Source organism: Helianthus annuus, chromosome 13, assembly GCF_002127325.2.
Source record: "Helianthus annuus cultivar XRQ/B chromosome 13, HanXRQr2.0-SUNRISE, whole genome shotgun sequence".
NCBI classification, from domain to species: domain Eukaryota; kingdom Viridiplantae; phylum Streptophyta; class Magnoliopsida; order Asterales; family Asteraceae; genus Helianthus; species Helianthus annuus.
This window is the reverse complement of record NC_035445.2, coordinates 92,154,441-92,170,076: the sequence shown is the minus strand read 5'-3', so window position 1 is coordinate 92,170,076 and position 15,636 is coordinate 92,154,441. Positions and strand designations below refer to the sequence as shown.

Sequence of the window (15,636 nt, the reverse complement as noted above, 5' to 3'; positions counted from 1 at the left end):
TGGTAATATTTTATAGGTGTGTGCGAAGAAGTTGATTTGATTCTCAATTAAAAATAGAAAATCTCTAGTTTAATGATATGTGATGAGCTTGTTTTATTAGTTATGTTGAATACAAAATTCGTGGGCAATGGATTTGTTAGACCGACTAAGTTGACGAGTAGTATTTCGTGAAATTTTGAATATTGAGAAACAAGTGTCTACAGAAAAGTTAAAATTTCACGTGTGTAAGCTATATGAAAATATAGATTGTAGGATAAGAAGTTCATTCATATAAACAATGCATTTTGAAATAATTAGAGATTTGACTAATGATAAATGATTTAGATGTATAAATGATCGTGTTTACATAACATAGTCTATTAAAAGAAAGTATCGGTAACGATCACCTAGGTAAGGGAATCACCCTAACCCATTGGTGAGGTCGTTGTAAGATGAGAAAAAGAAGCGCAGTTAATCGTCAAGGTAAGGAAATCACTCCTATCTCGACGATATGTCTCCACTTGTTGTTACAAAAAGGAAAATGTAAATAAAATTACGAGAAATTATGCATGCTAATAATGCATAATCGTATGATGTATGCGCAAAAGTGAAATCTTAAAAATGGTTCAAAATTGACAAGAAAGAGTTTCATCATAAAAGATCGAAGATAATAAAGCGTGCATCTGATAAAAAGAAACTTGGATGGTTCCAAAACGGAACGTTGACTAACCAAAGTGGTCGAAAGGTCTTTTGAATCTGAGAGCATGCTTTGGCCTAATAGGTGGTATACTCTCGCCGACAAGTCGGTTAACGGTATTCACCCTTCCGGTTACTACATGCCCCAATTCAATCAAAAATTCGAGACTTGGCGAGATTTATGTAAAATCAAGGAGTGGGACTAGTCGACTAGATGCGGGTCTCACCCCTAGCTTGACGAGTTCGTACCCTAAGTGTGGTTGGTACTCATTGGGTCAAAATTTAATTTCGACACGTTAACGAGGGTCCACTAGAAATTTAATTTGAAATTTGAAATTTGAAATTTCCATTAAGATGTGGATTTCACTCCTAACTTAATGGTGTAATTTCGTGCAACAAAAATGAAATCAAGCGGGATGAGAGTTGTTTACCAAATTGTGGGTTTCACGCCTATTTTGGTAAACTTGTCTCTTTTGTACAATATGAGTGTTGTCGGATTTAGATTACTCGAGTAAAATGTAAGAGGAAAAGTGTATGTTATGTGACAACCGGTAATTTACGGATCTTAATTACGTGATTAACAGGTGATTACGCAATAATAAATAGTGTTTACGACGCAAATTAACTTAATTAGGCCTTTGGAGTGTCTAGGAACGCTTATCCGACTCTACAGTACGCGTATGAAGATTCGCGTGGAATCTGCGGAACACCAAATGACAACGGAGTGAAACCGTACAAAATGCTGACAACGCCGACAAATATGGATGTTACGCGATTTCCGGCCGTATTTTATGTATTTTTAATACTAAAATTTTATCACTTGACGTTAAAACGGAGTTCGGGTTTTGACAACGGGCCTCGTAGGGATTACGGGCCACTTGCACACGAGACGGGCTTGTGGGCCCTGGGCCCAAGCCTACACCTGCACATAATATATTACACCTTTACTACAAGATTTTTTTTTCTTGTGAATCTTACCAAAATCTTATTAGGATCTCTACCAGATCTATACTAGATTTAGAAAATCTATATGAGATTTACGAAATCTGTACTAGATCCATACTAAATCTTACCATAATCTAAACAAAATCCCTACAAGAGATTTTGTCTCTAAAGATTGGAACATAGAGACTTGTGGGTAATGAATTGTTATAAGAACCACTAAGCAAAACCCAAATTTAAGTGTATATAAAAGGGGGGCCATGCTTCTTTTAATTGTGCAGACACAAACCAAACACACATACAAATAAAATGAAGGCACCTCATCTCCTTCATCCTAAGTTCAGCTAAACACCCTCTCACAAAACAAAATACAGACATCATCATCATCCACACTTCTAAGAAAACTCATCAAAACCTCAAATTCCTTACCTCCGTCTCTATAATCTGTTGAGATAAACACACACACACACCTAAAAATGATTCCCTCCACCCCCTCTAAAGAACCCGGCCAGCCACCGCCATGGTGGTGGCGGCGCGTGGCGACATTGACGGACCCCCTTCTGATGACGACCCGACGGCGGAGAACCGTCGGCATACGGCGGCGGTGGCGGTGGATCTTCACGACGGCACGAAGACGAAGAGAGAGAGAGAGATGTCGAGAGAGAGACGGAACAGGGAGAGAGAACGAGATGAGAGGGAGGAAGAAGGAGGTCGCGGGTCTGTGACGGCCGCTTCTCTTCTCCGACGGCAGCGCCGCCGCTCACGGCGGCGGCAGGGTTGATGACAGTGGTGTGATGGCCCGATGAGTTTCATGGTAACCCCCCCCCCCCTTCTACTCTGTTTACTTTTTTTTTATTTGTAGTTCGATGATGATGGTGGTGTTATGCTGAAAATGATGTTCAGCTCAGTTCAGGTCGCAACAATCGGTGCAAGTTGCGGGATTTGGGACTGTGTTATGTTTCCGAGCACACCAGTGGGTTTCGGGTCAAATTTGAGGTTTTTGTTTCGGACGTGGTCAAACCGGGTCAACTCAATTAACTCAGCAAGTCAACTCGGTCAACCCGTTTGACTCGGTCAACCCGTTTGACTCGGTCAACTCAGTCAAACTTTACGGCGTTTCGACACGAGATGGTAAAGATTATCGGCGCGGTTTATATCATTATTTTGATAGTTTTATTTATTACGTGAAAATCGAGCTCGAACCGATCTATTTAAATATGCTTTACATCTTTACATAACTGACGAAATCTCATATATTGATTATATTGCTTGAATTTGATAAATAACGACAACTTGTGTTGTCGGGGCGTCCAAAAACAGAGGAAACTCTGCCCGTTTTTCGAGAAAACCCGTAAAAGCAAAACATGTTTTATTGAAAAGCGGCTTTTATGATAACTAATATAAATGTGTATATCACTTTCGACGACGCTTTATCACAAACGAAAACGACAATTCTTTAAATATATTTTATATATTTATGTCAAGCGCCAAACAACTCGTATTCGTTTTACAAAATAAATATAGTTCACATATCTGTTTCGAATACCATACAACGCGAATCCTTTTATAAAAATAAATATAATTTATATATTTATTTCAAACGAACTCGCATCCTTTTATAAATAAATATAGTTATATATTTATTTTTCAATACAAGTCGACGATTCTTTTACAAAATAAATATTACTGTTATATTTATTTTATACGCCTAGACGGCATATACGTATATTTTTGGGCAAATATACACAAGACGTGATATATATAATACAAGTTATTATATATTACTTTCATACGAAACACGATATATGATACAAGTTTGTTATGTGATATTTTCATAGAAATATTCTTTTTATACATGTACGACTACTCAAGACGTCTAGCGCGATGATAACGATATATTTTTATATAAATATTTATTTATTTATTTTAAGTCTCTCGGAAACTAAGTCTTTTTCAAGACTTATTAAATTGCTGCTAACATTAACCGAGACTTAACACGTATAACTTAATCTTTTTCCATTAAGTTAACAACATACCATTGAATCGTTCGATTAACGATTCGGTAGAGCTCGGTAACACGTAGTTACCGTTTTTGCTTAGAAACTTATTAGATATTCCGTGTTAGGAATATTGTAGAATGCACGCTAGCAAGTCAAGTCTTGGAAACGACATCGCAAAGTCGTATATAGCTAGCCTTGCACAGGAATATTCAGGCGAGTTCATAACCCCCACTTTTTACTACTGTTTTACATTCTTTTTGTAAATGTTTTCGGGGTGGAAAGACATGCACAATTTTCAGAAACATACAAAGTTTTGAACAAACGCAAAACTCGTATTTCTAAATCATATCACGAATGGATTTCGAGGAACTCAAATGATTTACGAAAGGTTTATACTAAACATACCGGTTTTTTTTACAAAACAAATGCTTATTTTCGAAATATGAATGATTTTTCATAACTAAGGAGTCAGTCCGGGTGGCTGGGAAAGTTCAGTCAGGGTGGCTGGGAAAGCTCAGTCAGGGTGGCTGGGGAGGCTCAGCCAGGGTGGCTGAGGTGGAATATATGTTACAGTAATTACGAAAAATTTTTACATGGTATGGTTAACGTAAGGAGGTGTTATACGATCATGTGAGTGGATAGGAACAACATGGGGCCATTAGTCCTCATGGAGGGACCGAGGGACAGGAGCGGTAGATCTATCTGGGTGTAGCGAGCCCAGCCCCCGGCCAAACTAGAAACGGACCGTGGGGTGACTTTGTCCACATACTTTGCCGTGGCGAAATCTGCTAGGTTTGAGTCTCCCTATTTGCACTTCACATATGTCAGTGGCCTTGCAAACCATTGGTGATCACAAGTCCCCTTACACTGCTACATACCAGGGATTTTATACTTACGGAAACTTTTAGTTCATACAAATTAACTACCATGTTTTATACAAATCCAAAGAATTATGGGGGTATAGAGTCAAGGTCAGGGTGGGCATTGACGGTTATGCGAACATTACAAAGACAAGGCTTTACAAATACATGGTTTTATGAACATAACGTGTTACAAACACAACGTTTCCATATAACTTGGCAAGAAAATGATTTTTAAATTCATTTTCTCAATACTATTTCAAAAACCGGTTACCAAAGATTTATTTCAAACCTTTCACAACTCAAAAGATTTATTTCAGATCTTTTACAAACAAACTATGAACTCGCTCAACTTTATGTTGACTTTTTCGCATGCTCTTTCTCAGGTTGCATTTCTAAGACAAGGCACGGTTGGAATAGGAGGACCATGAAGAGTCGAGTACTTAGTGGGCGTTCAATTTCTAAAAGACTTAAATTATTTTGCTTCCGCTGTGCAATGAAGATACCAGTCCAGTCACGCCAATGCTCTGATAATTTCGGGGTGTGACAGATTGGTATCAGAGCTATAGGTTACAGCGAATTAGGTTTCTGTTGTGATACCTAGGCTCTAACCTCACCTTTCCCCCTGGGGACTTAGATCGTTGAGACATTGAACACATACAGAACGCCTAGTACTCGAATATGGTCTCCAACCGTTGCCGTAAAACAAGCAGTCAAAATCTTGTTTTCAAACATACGCTAAAATAGTGTTTTATACACGATACACAAAACAGGCGCATACAGTGCACAATACTCTGAGAGTTTAGGAAACATGCATTTAAGACCTTCGGAAAAAGGGAATTCAGTCTGAGAGGCTGGGAAGGTAGTCTGAGAGACTAGAAGATTCAGTCTGAGAGGCTGGAAGGATAGTCTAGTGGGACTAGGAGATTCAGTCTGGGAGGCTGGAAGGATAGTCTAGTGGGACTAGAAGATTCAGTCTGAGAGGCTGGAAGGATAGTCTAGTGGGACTAGGAGATTCAGTCTGAGAGGCTGGGAGGATAGTCTAGTGGGACTAGGAGATTCAGTCTGAGAGGCTGGGAGGATAGACTAGTGGGACTAGGGGAATTACTTGATTGCTTATTGGTGACTAACATGCTTATTTGATTATATGATCGATTATTGGTGCATGGTCATCACGTAGGAACCACGAATATTAACTCGGGTACACACTCTTATCCATATTATCTATGATATCTTAACTTCCCGAGCAGGCAGCCTACGCATAACAAAACGCTAGCGCACGAGAATACATGGAACTCAATTTTTACGTCCACGGATGTCGGGGTACATCACTTTCTACATGGCACACGACGCTAGTGCACAGGTATACGTGGAGCTTAAGCTTACATCAACAGAGGTTGAAGTACGTCACATACGACTATCGAGGCGAGGCCTTTGAAAAGACGCGATGGCGCAATTCAACGACGACGCTAGATTCCTGTCAGCAGGAGAACTAACGGCCAGGAAACGGCAACTTGTCACGCGATCCTGCAACGACACGAATCACTCCAAGGAAAAGACGTATGTCTCCACATCCCCCCTATTTCGGTTAACGACGGTAATGTCACCTAACAATTGGTCATCACATGAAACCCCAGGTAAAGTCCTCAAATTTCTATTATTGAAATTTCGAATTTCACGCTCACTGAGTAGATTTTCGCATCTCTACTCCTCTTAATGGTCATTGTATCACGATCATTTCTTTACAAGTTACATACATGGTTTTTCATTGTGACCATGCCGAAAGTTTTCTTGTTGATACATATGTTTATGGTCGGATTGCGCTAAAACCAAGTTCAATTGTTTGAACTTGTCCATTACACCCATTTTATTCCAAATACAATATGATGTATTGAAAACATCATATTCAAATTCGTATTAACAAACGTTTCATTTGTTCCAAGTCGAAGTGGACTTGTTTGGCATTCGACTCCATTAAATTGTTTGCTGATTTCGACACCTTGTGGCGGTGTATTCATTAACTTGAAGCTTGTGCTAAACTCGTTTACGCATCTCATATACGGATCAAAAAAAAAAATTTTATTGATTGTTTTTCCAATTCACTTCGATTTATTATATCAAAGCGGTCTTAATACAATAGTGTGTTAAGACAATGGTACACAAATTCATTTTTACATTCCGGTGTACCTACTAACGGTTCTTTCGTTATCGATCGAAAATTTTGCAATATCCATTGCTTCTTCACATTCGATCGAAAACATTATTTCTTTGATGTTCAAATTTCAATTGAAAATTCTATGATGTCATTTGAAACAAACTTTCGGATTCACCTTATTACGCTTTCATTTGACTTCAAACACGGTGGATTTGTTTGATCACCGCTATTATTGAATTATTTGAATCACTACGACACCTTGTGGTGTCAGTACAAACTTGTAGCTTGGGCTAATCATGATTGAGCGTTTCATGCAAAACACAGGTGATACTTGTTTGATCACCGGTATTATTGAATTATTTCATTACGACACCTTGAGGCGTCGGTATAACTTGCAGCTTGTGCTGATCACGATCGAGCATTTCATGCAAACTATTATATTTGAGATGGTTGATTCTAAGATCATCCAGTGGATGCTTTTGCTTCTAGAACTCGTTTACATGTTATAATCGTTCACATGGAATTCGATTGGTCGAAGATCCTGTTCATTGTTGGATCCTGTTAACTTAGTCACACTAGTGACTGTATTTATACATCTTGTTTTCCCTTGACGTCAACTTTTGAAACACAATTCTGAAGAGATAACATAGTCTGAATTTCGAGGACGAAATTTCTGTAACAGGGGGAGAATGTGACAACCGGTAATTTACGGATCTTAATTACGTGATTAACAGGTGATTACGCAATAATAAATAGTGTTTACGACGCAAATTAACTTAATTAGGCCTTTGGAGTGTCTAGGAACGCTTATCCGACTCTACAGTACGCGTATGAAGATTCGCGTGGAATCTGCGGAACACCAAATGACAACGGAGTGAAACCGTACAAAATGCTGACAACGCCGACAAATATGGATGTTACGCGATTTCCGGCCGTATTTTATGTATTTTTAATACTAAAATTTTATCACTTGACGTTAAAACGGAGTTCGGGTTTTGACAACGGGCCTCGTAGGGATTACGGGCCACTTGCACACGAGACGGGCTTGTGGGCCCTGGGCCCAAGCCTACACCTGCACATAATATATTACACCTTTACTACAAGATTTTTTTTTCTTGTGAATCTTACCAAAATCTTATTAGGATCTCTACCAGATCTATACTAGATTTAGAAAATCTATATGAGATTTACGAAATCTGTACTAGATCCATACTAAATCTTACCATAATCTAAACAAAATCCCTACAAGAGATTTTGTCTCTAAAGATTGGAACATAGAGACTTGTGGGTAATGAATTGTTATAAGAACCACTAAGCAAAACCCAAATTTAAGTGTATATAAAAGGGGGGCCATGCTTCTTTTAATTGTGCAGACACAAACCAAACACACATACAAATAAAATGAAGGCACCTCATCTCCTTCATCCTAAGTTCAGCTAAACACCCTCTCACAAAACAAAATACAGACATCATCATCATCCACACTTCTAAGAAAACTCATCAAAACCTCAAATTCCTTACCTCCGTCTCTATAATCTGTTGAGATAAACACACACACACCTAAAAATGATTCCCTCCACCCCCTCTAAAGAACCCGGCCAGCCACCGCCATGGTGGTGGCGGCGCGTGGCGACATTGACGGACCCCCTTCTGATGACGACCCGACGGCGGAGAACCGTCGGCATACGGCGGCGGTGGCGGTGGATCTTCACGACGGCACGAAGACGAAGAGAGAGAGAGAGATGTCGAGAGAGAGACGGAACAGGGAGAGAGAACGAGATGAGAGGGAGGAAGAAGGAGGTCGCGGGTCTGTGACGGCCGCTTCTCTTCTCCGACGGCAGCGCCGCCGCTCACGGCGGCGGCAGGGTTGATGACAGTGGTGTGATGGCCCGATGAGTTTCATGGTAACCCCCCCCCCTTCTACTCTGTTTACTTTTTTTTTATTTGTAGTTCGATGATGATGGTGGTGTTATGCTGAAAATGATGTTCAGCTCAGTTCAGGTCGCAACAATCGGTGCAAGTTGCGGGATTTGGGACTGTGTTATGTTTCCGAGCACACCAGTGGGTTTCGGGTCAAATTTGAGGTTTTTGTTTCGGACGTGGTCAAACCGGGTCAACTCAATTAACTCAGCAAGTCAACTCGGTCAACCCGTTTGACTCGGTCAACTCAGTCAAACTTTACGGCGTTTCGACACGAGATGGTAAAGATTATCGGCGCGGTTTATATCATTATTTTGATAGTTTTATTTATTACGTGAAAATCGAGCTCGAACCGATCTATTTAAATATGCTTTACATCTTTACATAACTGACGAAATCTCATATATTGATTATATTGCTTGAATTTGATAAATAACGACAACTTGTGTTGTCGGGGCGTCCAAAAACAGAGGAAACTCTGCCCGTTTTTCGAGAAAACCCGTAAAAGCAAAACATGTTTTATTGAAAAGCGGCTTTTATGATAACTAATATAAATGTGTATATCACTTTCGACGACGCTTTATCACAAACGAAAACGACAATTCTTTAAATATATTTTATATATTTATGTCAAGCGCCAAACAACTCGTATTCGTTTTACAAAATAAATATAGTTCACATATCTGTTTCGAATACCATACAACGCGAATCCTTTTATAAAAATAAATATAATTTATATATTTATTTCAAACGAACTCGCATCCTTTTATAAATAAATATAGTTATATATTTATTTTTCAATACAAGTCGACGATTCTTTTACAAAATAAATATTACTGTTATATTTATTTTATACGCCTAGACGGCATATACGTATATTTTTGGGCAAATATACACAAGACGTGATATATATAATACAAGTTATTATATATTACTTTCATACGAAACACGATATATGATACAAGTTTGTTATGTGATTTTTTCATAGAAATATTCTTTTTATACATGTACGACTACTCAAGACGTCTAGCGCGATGATAACGATATATTTTTATATAAATATTTATTTATTTATTTTAAGTCTCTCGGAAACTAAGTCTTTTTCAAGACTTATTAAATTGCTGCTAACATTAACCGAGACTTAACACGTATAACTTAATCTTTTTCCATTAAGTTAACAACATACCATTGAATCGTTCGATTAACGATTCGGTAGAGCTCGGTAACACGTAGTTACCGTTTTTGCTTAGAAACTTATTAGATATTCCGTGTTAGGAATATTGTAGAATGCACGCTAGCAAGTCAAGTCTTGGAAACGACATCGCAAAGTCGTATATAGCTAGCCTTGCACAGGAATATTCAGGCGAGTTCATAACCCCCACTTTTTACTACTGTTTTACATTCTTTTTGTAAATGTTTTCGGGGTGGAAAGACATGCACAATTTTCAGAAACATACAAAGTTTTGAACAAACGCAAAACTCGTATTTCTAAATCATATCACGAATGGATTTCGAGGAACTCAAATGATTTACGAAAGGTTTATACTAAACATACCGGTTTTTTTTACAAAACAAATGCTTATTTTCGAAATATGAATGATTTTTCATAACTAAGGAGTCAGTCCGGGTGGCTGGGAAAGTTCAGTCAGGGTGGCTGGGAAAGCTCAGTCAGGGTGGCTGGGGAGGCTCAGCCAGGGTGGCTGAGGTGGAATATATGTTACAGTAATTACGAAAAATTTTTACATGGTATGGTTAACGTAAGGAGGTGTTATACGATCATGTGAGTGGATAGGAACAACATGGGGCCATTAGTCCTCATGGAGGGACCGAGGGACAGGAGCGGTAGATCTATCTGGGTGTAGCGAGCCCAGCCCCCGGCCAAACTAGAAACGGACCGTGGGGTGACTTTGTCCACATACTTTGCCGTGGCGAAATCTGCTAGGTTTGAGTCTCCCTATTTGCACTTCACATATGTCAGTGGCCTTGCAAACCATTGGTGATCACAAGTCCCCTTACACTGCTACATACCAGGGATTTTATACTTACGGAAACTTTTAGTTCATACAAATTAACTACCATGTTTTATACAAATCCAAAGAATTATGGGGGTATAGAGTCAAGGTCAGGGTGGGCATTGACGGTTATGCGAACATTACAAAGACAAGGCTTTACAAATACATGGTTTTATGAACATAACGTGTTACAAACACAACGTTTCCATATAACTTGGCAAGAAAATGATTTTTAAATTCATTTTCTCAATACTATTTCAAAAACCGGTTACCAAAGATTTATTTCAAACCTTTCACAACTCAAAAGATTTATTTCAGATCTTTTACAAACAAACTATGAACTCGCTCAACTTTATGTTGACTTTTTCGCATGCTCTTTCTCAGGTTGCATTTCTAAGACAAGGCACGGTTGGAATAGGAGGACCATGAAGAGTCGAGTACTTAGTGGGCGTTCAATTTCTAAAAGACTTAAATTATTTTGCTTCCGCTGTGCAATGAAGATACCAGTCCAGTCACGCCAATGCTCTGATAATTTCGGGGTGTGACATGTTAAAGATTAGACGAACAAGTATAAACATGTCAAGAATAGCAAATAAGGAATGGAATAATGAAACAATTATTAACACATAAAAATATGTTAAGAATGACACATAAAGGGTAGAATGAGGAAACAAGTATTAGCACGTAATAAGACAAGTGTAGCATGTCAAGTGTTAACAAATAAGTGACATGTATGCTTAAAAGATCAAAAGAGAATGAATAAAGACAAATAAAGTAGCATGCAATGTAGTTTCAAGCAAAACACAAAAATAAAGCTCTAAAACTATAGACTAGGTTAAAGCATTCCTACTTTTCCTAATTCCCTATAGTTATGGCTCTGGTACCAATCTGTCACACCCCAACCGATGGCGGAAACATCGGGATGAGACGAAGTGTGTATAGATTGCAAGAGACGTCATAACACTATGTGACAATATTTAATTAAATTCAAATTTCATTGCAATACTAGATGTCATACAAGATTCAAAAAGAAATAACAACATTGTTTCAAATTGTAACATAACAACAAAAGATAGATTAGTCTAGGTGTGTGTCTAGTCCACCCTAAATCTTGTTTCGTCTTGAATATCATCTCAATAATTAACCTGCAACATGTATTAAAATAAAATTCAATGCAAAAGCAAAGGCGAGTATACAAGTTTGGTTACACAGCATAATAGGATAAAAACTCATATCCAACACGAAAACATATAACAAGTTTCACCATGCTAGCTAACGCAGTCCAAGTGATAGCCCAAGTTTCCAATGCGTTAAGTGCCTTTCCCAAAGTTTAACGGGAGGTTATATGTCTCATCCTAACAATACCCCAAAGACTAACGGGGAGGTGCATTACCCCTATAGCGCTACCATTGTTAAGGCGGAACTACACACAGGGATTAAACGTTCACATAGCATAAAAGTCTCAAGTATCACAAGTTTCATGTTTCATGTTTGAATGGATAGAGTATGTTTCAAATAAGTTTCAAGTGTCAAGTGTCAAGTGTTTTTGATATAGAATACATGTTGCATCCCAAAAGTGTTTAAAACAAAAAGGGATCGAGTATACTCACATTGGTTGCGTACGAAGATTTCTTGAATTATCGCACGAGTAAAGATGGAGAAAAATCCAAAAGAGCGAACGAACGGTTTATCCTAGATGTTAAAATGTCACGTATCGATCTAGTTAATATTAATGCCTAATATGTAAGATTTACAATTTAATTAATTTGATATTTATAATTTATCTAATTATTAGCATTTAATGTTATAAAGGTACTATAGGAATTTATTTAGTAAATTTAGAGAAAAGAATTAAAAGAAAAAAAATAATTATTTATTAACTAGTCAATCAAATAAACATGTTTAAAAAGTTTATATAGTCTGTTACTAAACTGAATAAATTAAATAGTAAATAATATGAATGCCTAAATTTTCAAAAGCAAGTAAAACAAAGAAACAGTTGGTTTTAAACAAGAACATATGTTCAGTAAAAAGAAAACGAGGGGTTAGGGATTCGATCCCGTGACCTCTTGTATGATTAAATATTTCACTACCAAAGTCAACTTCAGACTTGAATGATATTTTTTTTATTATTATTTTTTTTTGTTTAACCATGATGTACAGTATCATCTTCCACAAATTTAAAGCACATCCATAAACTGTGATGTCCATCATCCATTCGGTTTAAAAAGAAAAAAAATGGATGATTATAAAAGTAGAAAAGAGTGTATTTTCACAGGTGATTAACGGAAAACAAACGGGTAAAGAAAAGGTATACCGAATGATGATGAGAGGGTTCCCGTGGTGATCTCCGTACGGCTTCGGTGACATCTGACCGGGTTGGCCCGACTAGTTAACCGTCTCTAATCCGAACCGACTGTCCCGTTGACTCGACGTAGACTGAACCGGACCCGAACCTGCTGAACCGAAGCTCGAGTCTGACCCGTAGCACCCGAACCCGAATCAAATCTTGAATCGAAAACCGGAACCATGAACGACGCCAAGCAATACTGAACTGAACGTGACCCGAACCCGAACTGAAACCAACACCGGAAATCCAGACTCGAGGCCCGAGACCGCACTAAAAACCGTCGTTGCCGGAGCCACCGTCGCCTTCCAATCTTTCTCCCCGACTCTCTCTCCGCGTCTCTCTCTCACTTGCGGCTCTCTTTCTCTCTCTCACTTGCCGTGCGCCGCCACCACTAGCGGTGGCCGGCTGTTCGATCATTAGGGGAGAGGGTTGTGGAGGAGTGGTTGTGTGAGATTTAGAGAGTGTAGGCTAGGAATTGAGAGGGAAAGGAATAAAAACAAGTAGCGGGTGTTATCAAAATGATAGGTTTAGGGTTAAGGTGGGTGAGTCTTAAATGTAGTTAGTTGAGAGTTTAGATATTTAAAAAAAACAATTAAACCCACCATAAGCAGGCTGCGATCGGACCTGCCTTTTGGCAGATTACATTCCTTTTTTTTTTCTTTTAACATGGATAAGAATAATAAGATACATGCTTGTACTATTTATTAAATGTTCATGATGGGAAATATTTATTCAACAATAAACAAAGTCCAACATGCTAGAAATTGGAGGTTAATTTTGAAAGCAAAACACCTACACATCATCCCCAAACTTGCGGCCAAAACTAGCAATTTTTAAAATATTTATAATAAAAGATGTATTTGTTAAGTATCTAAAGTGTTACAGTAATGTTTAGTGTATAATTATCATGAAACAAGACCATAAATGTATTTTACACATGTTCTAGGAAAGGAATAAAAGGGATATGTAAAGAGTAAGTATGTTGCCTACAAATTTTGTGTAACATAAGTTTTGGTATCGATCAAGCATATAATATATTTATGTTAGTCTTATATTTGACCAAATCAAGTGCTTGCAAATATGAAATTTCAAGGGTTACGAAAAAAGCTGGGCGTTACATAAAATGTCTTCTCCGGCAATGTTCTGAACACTCCGGCGATGCTCCGACCACCGGAGAAGCGTATTCCGACCACTACACACATCCTTATCACTCGTTCCACCACCAGATGCTTTCAGGTCACCAAACTTTCAAGAACGTAACACAAATTTCGATCATTTTCACACACATTTTTTGAACATATCTCCTACACCCACTGCACATGAAACTCCATAGACGTTCCTAAATCCATAGAGTATCATCAATCTAACCCGACCACACATCCTTTGTCATTTAGATACTAGCATTCTTATGCTAAAACTGATCTAGGAATTGACTTAACCGAGCTTCAAAAACGTAACCCAAATTTCGATTGAGTGTGATGGTGTCAATACAAGTGCAAAACCGGAAAATCGTCGGAGTTAAGTGCTCCGGTGGTCGGGATATCGCCGGATTGGTCGGAACATCGCCGAAGAAAACACTATAATAGAACAGGGTGTAAACGTGTCTGCGGAGGTAAAGCACAGGGTGTAGATGTGTCATTTATTTCGATTTTTTTATTATCAGAGGCAAAAACATCTTTTCACGTTAAGAAGGTACATTGATGCAATAGAAAAGCCAAAGGTAAAACATCCTTTTGGAAATAGGGGATAAGAGTGTTATTCGCCCCAACCACAGAGGGTAAAGTTGTAGGGGGCTAGATGTCACACCCTGACTATTGCAGAAGCGTGGTAAAAACACGAGATGTTTATCTACTAATAAAGTTTAGAAACTTCCACAATACCATTGTTTGAAAATATCAATACCGAATTAAGTTACAAACCATGACGTGTTTAGATGAGTTCACAAGACTCAACAAAAGTACTTAAAGAAAAACCTGAGTTTAGAATTATGTACCCCGTCCAGGAAAGGAGTACACCCTCTAAACTCAACAACTCTGGATAACATCTTTTATTCAAACGCAGCTTGACACATGCATACCCCGCCAGATCCACTAGTTCCCTGAAATACATGTAATTTGAAAAATCAACAAAAGTTGAGCGAGTTCATGTGTATGTCTGTGTGTATAAACCTTTAAAGTATGTCTGTATGTATAAAAGTCCCTTGTATGTAGCAATAAAGAAAAAGAGATCACCAATGGGTTGCAAAGCCAATGGTATGTGTGAAATGGTGCAGGAAGACTCAAACCTAGCAAATTTGTACCGGGCCTCCGGCTGGAAGATATAGTCACCACTATGGGCCACCCTGGTCCCCATGGGTGTGGGCTCGCTACACCCAAATAGATCTATCACTCATGTCCCTCGGTCCTATGACGAGGATTAATGGCCTTAAGTGTCGTACCCACCCTTCACATGATCTAGTAGTAAAGCCTCCTTAAGCTAATCATACCATGTAATAAACGTTTGTAATAATCGTAACATGTATTTCACCCCCGAAGTATAAAACTGAAAACAGTTAAAAGAAAAGAGGGACATGAACTCACAGTAGTGCGTCTTCTGTACCGTCAACTCAAATCTCCGCAGCTAATCACGACTACCTACAGTGTACTAACGTCTATTAGACGAACGGGTCGTGCCTTGGCTTAGAGTTTAATGTTTTGAGCTGCGTTTCTTATGTTATTCAAAC

At 38.4% G+C, this 15,636-nt stretch overlaps 3 long non-coding RNA genes across 8 annotated transcripts; 2 read left to right on the top strand and 1 right to left on the bottom strand.

Annotated features, from left to right (window-relative positions):
• The first annotated feature begins 1,220 nt into the window (after window positions 1-1,220).
• Window positions 1,221-3,834, top strand: LOC110898646. 3 transcript variants are annotated; one of them, XR_004877521.1, is made up of 3 exons: window positions 1,221-2,431; window positions 2,521-2,748; window positions 3,754-3,834. It is a non-coding gene; the product is annotated as an uncharacterized LOC110898646 (long non-coding RNA). The 3 variants fall into 3 exon arrangements; XR_004877522.1 differs by having other exon boundaries at window positions 3,743-3,830; XR_002569531.2 differs by lacking the exon at window positions 3,754-3,834 and having other exon boundaries at window positions 2,521-2,855.
• Window positions 3,835-3,945: 111 nt separating this feature from the next.
• Window positions 3,946-9,961, top strand: LOC110898647. Of its 3 annotated transcripts, none has more exons than XR_004877519.1 (3): window positions 3,946-8,536; window positions 8,624-8,833; window positions 9,828-9,961. It is a non-coding gene; the product is annotated as an uncharacterized LOC110898647 (long non-coding RNA). The 3 variants fall into 3 exon arrangements; XR_004877520.1 differs by having other exon boundaries at window positions 9,839-9,919; XR_002569532.2 differs by lacking the exon at window positions 9,828-9,961 and having other exon boundaries at window positions 3,950-8,536; window positions 8,624-8,940.
• A 1,083-nt stretch (window positions 9,962-11,044) lies between these two features.
• On the bottom strand, window positions 11,045-13,457 carry LOC110902973. 2 transcript variants are annotated; one of them, XR_002571562.2, is made up of 3 exons: window positions 12,882-13,456; window positions 12,175-12,256; window positions 11,045-11,089 (listed from the first exon to the last, which is right to left on the bottom strand). It is a non-coding gene; the product is annotated as an uncharacterized LOC110902973 (long non-coding RNA). The 2 variants fall into 2 exon arrangements; XR_004877518.1 differs by lacking the exon at window positions 11,045-11,089 and adding an exon at window positions 11,668-11,709 and having other exon boundaries at window positions 12,882-13,457.
• Between the last annotated feature and the right edge of the window lie 2,179 nt (window positions 13,458-15,636).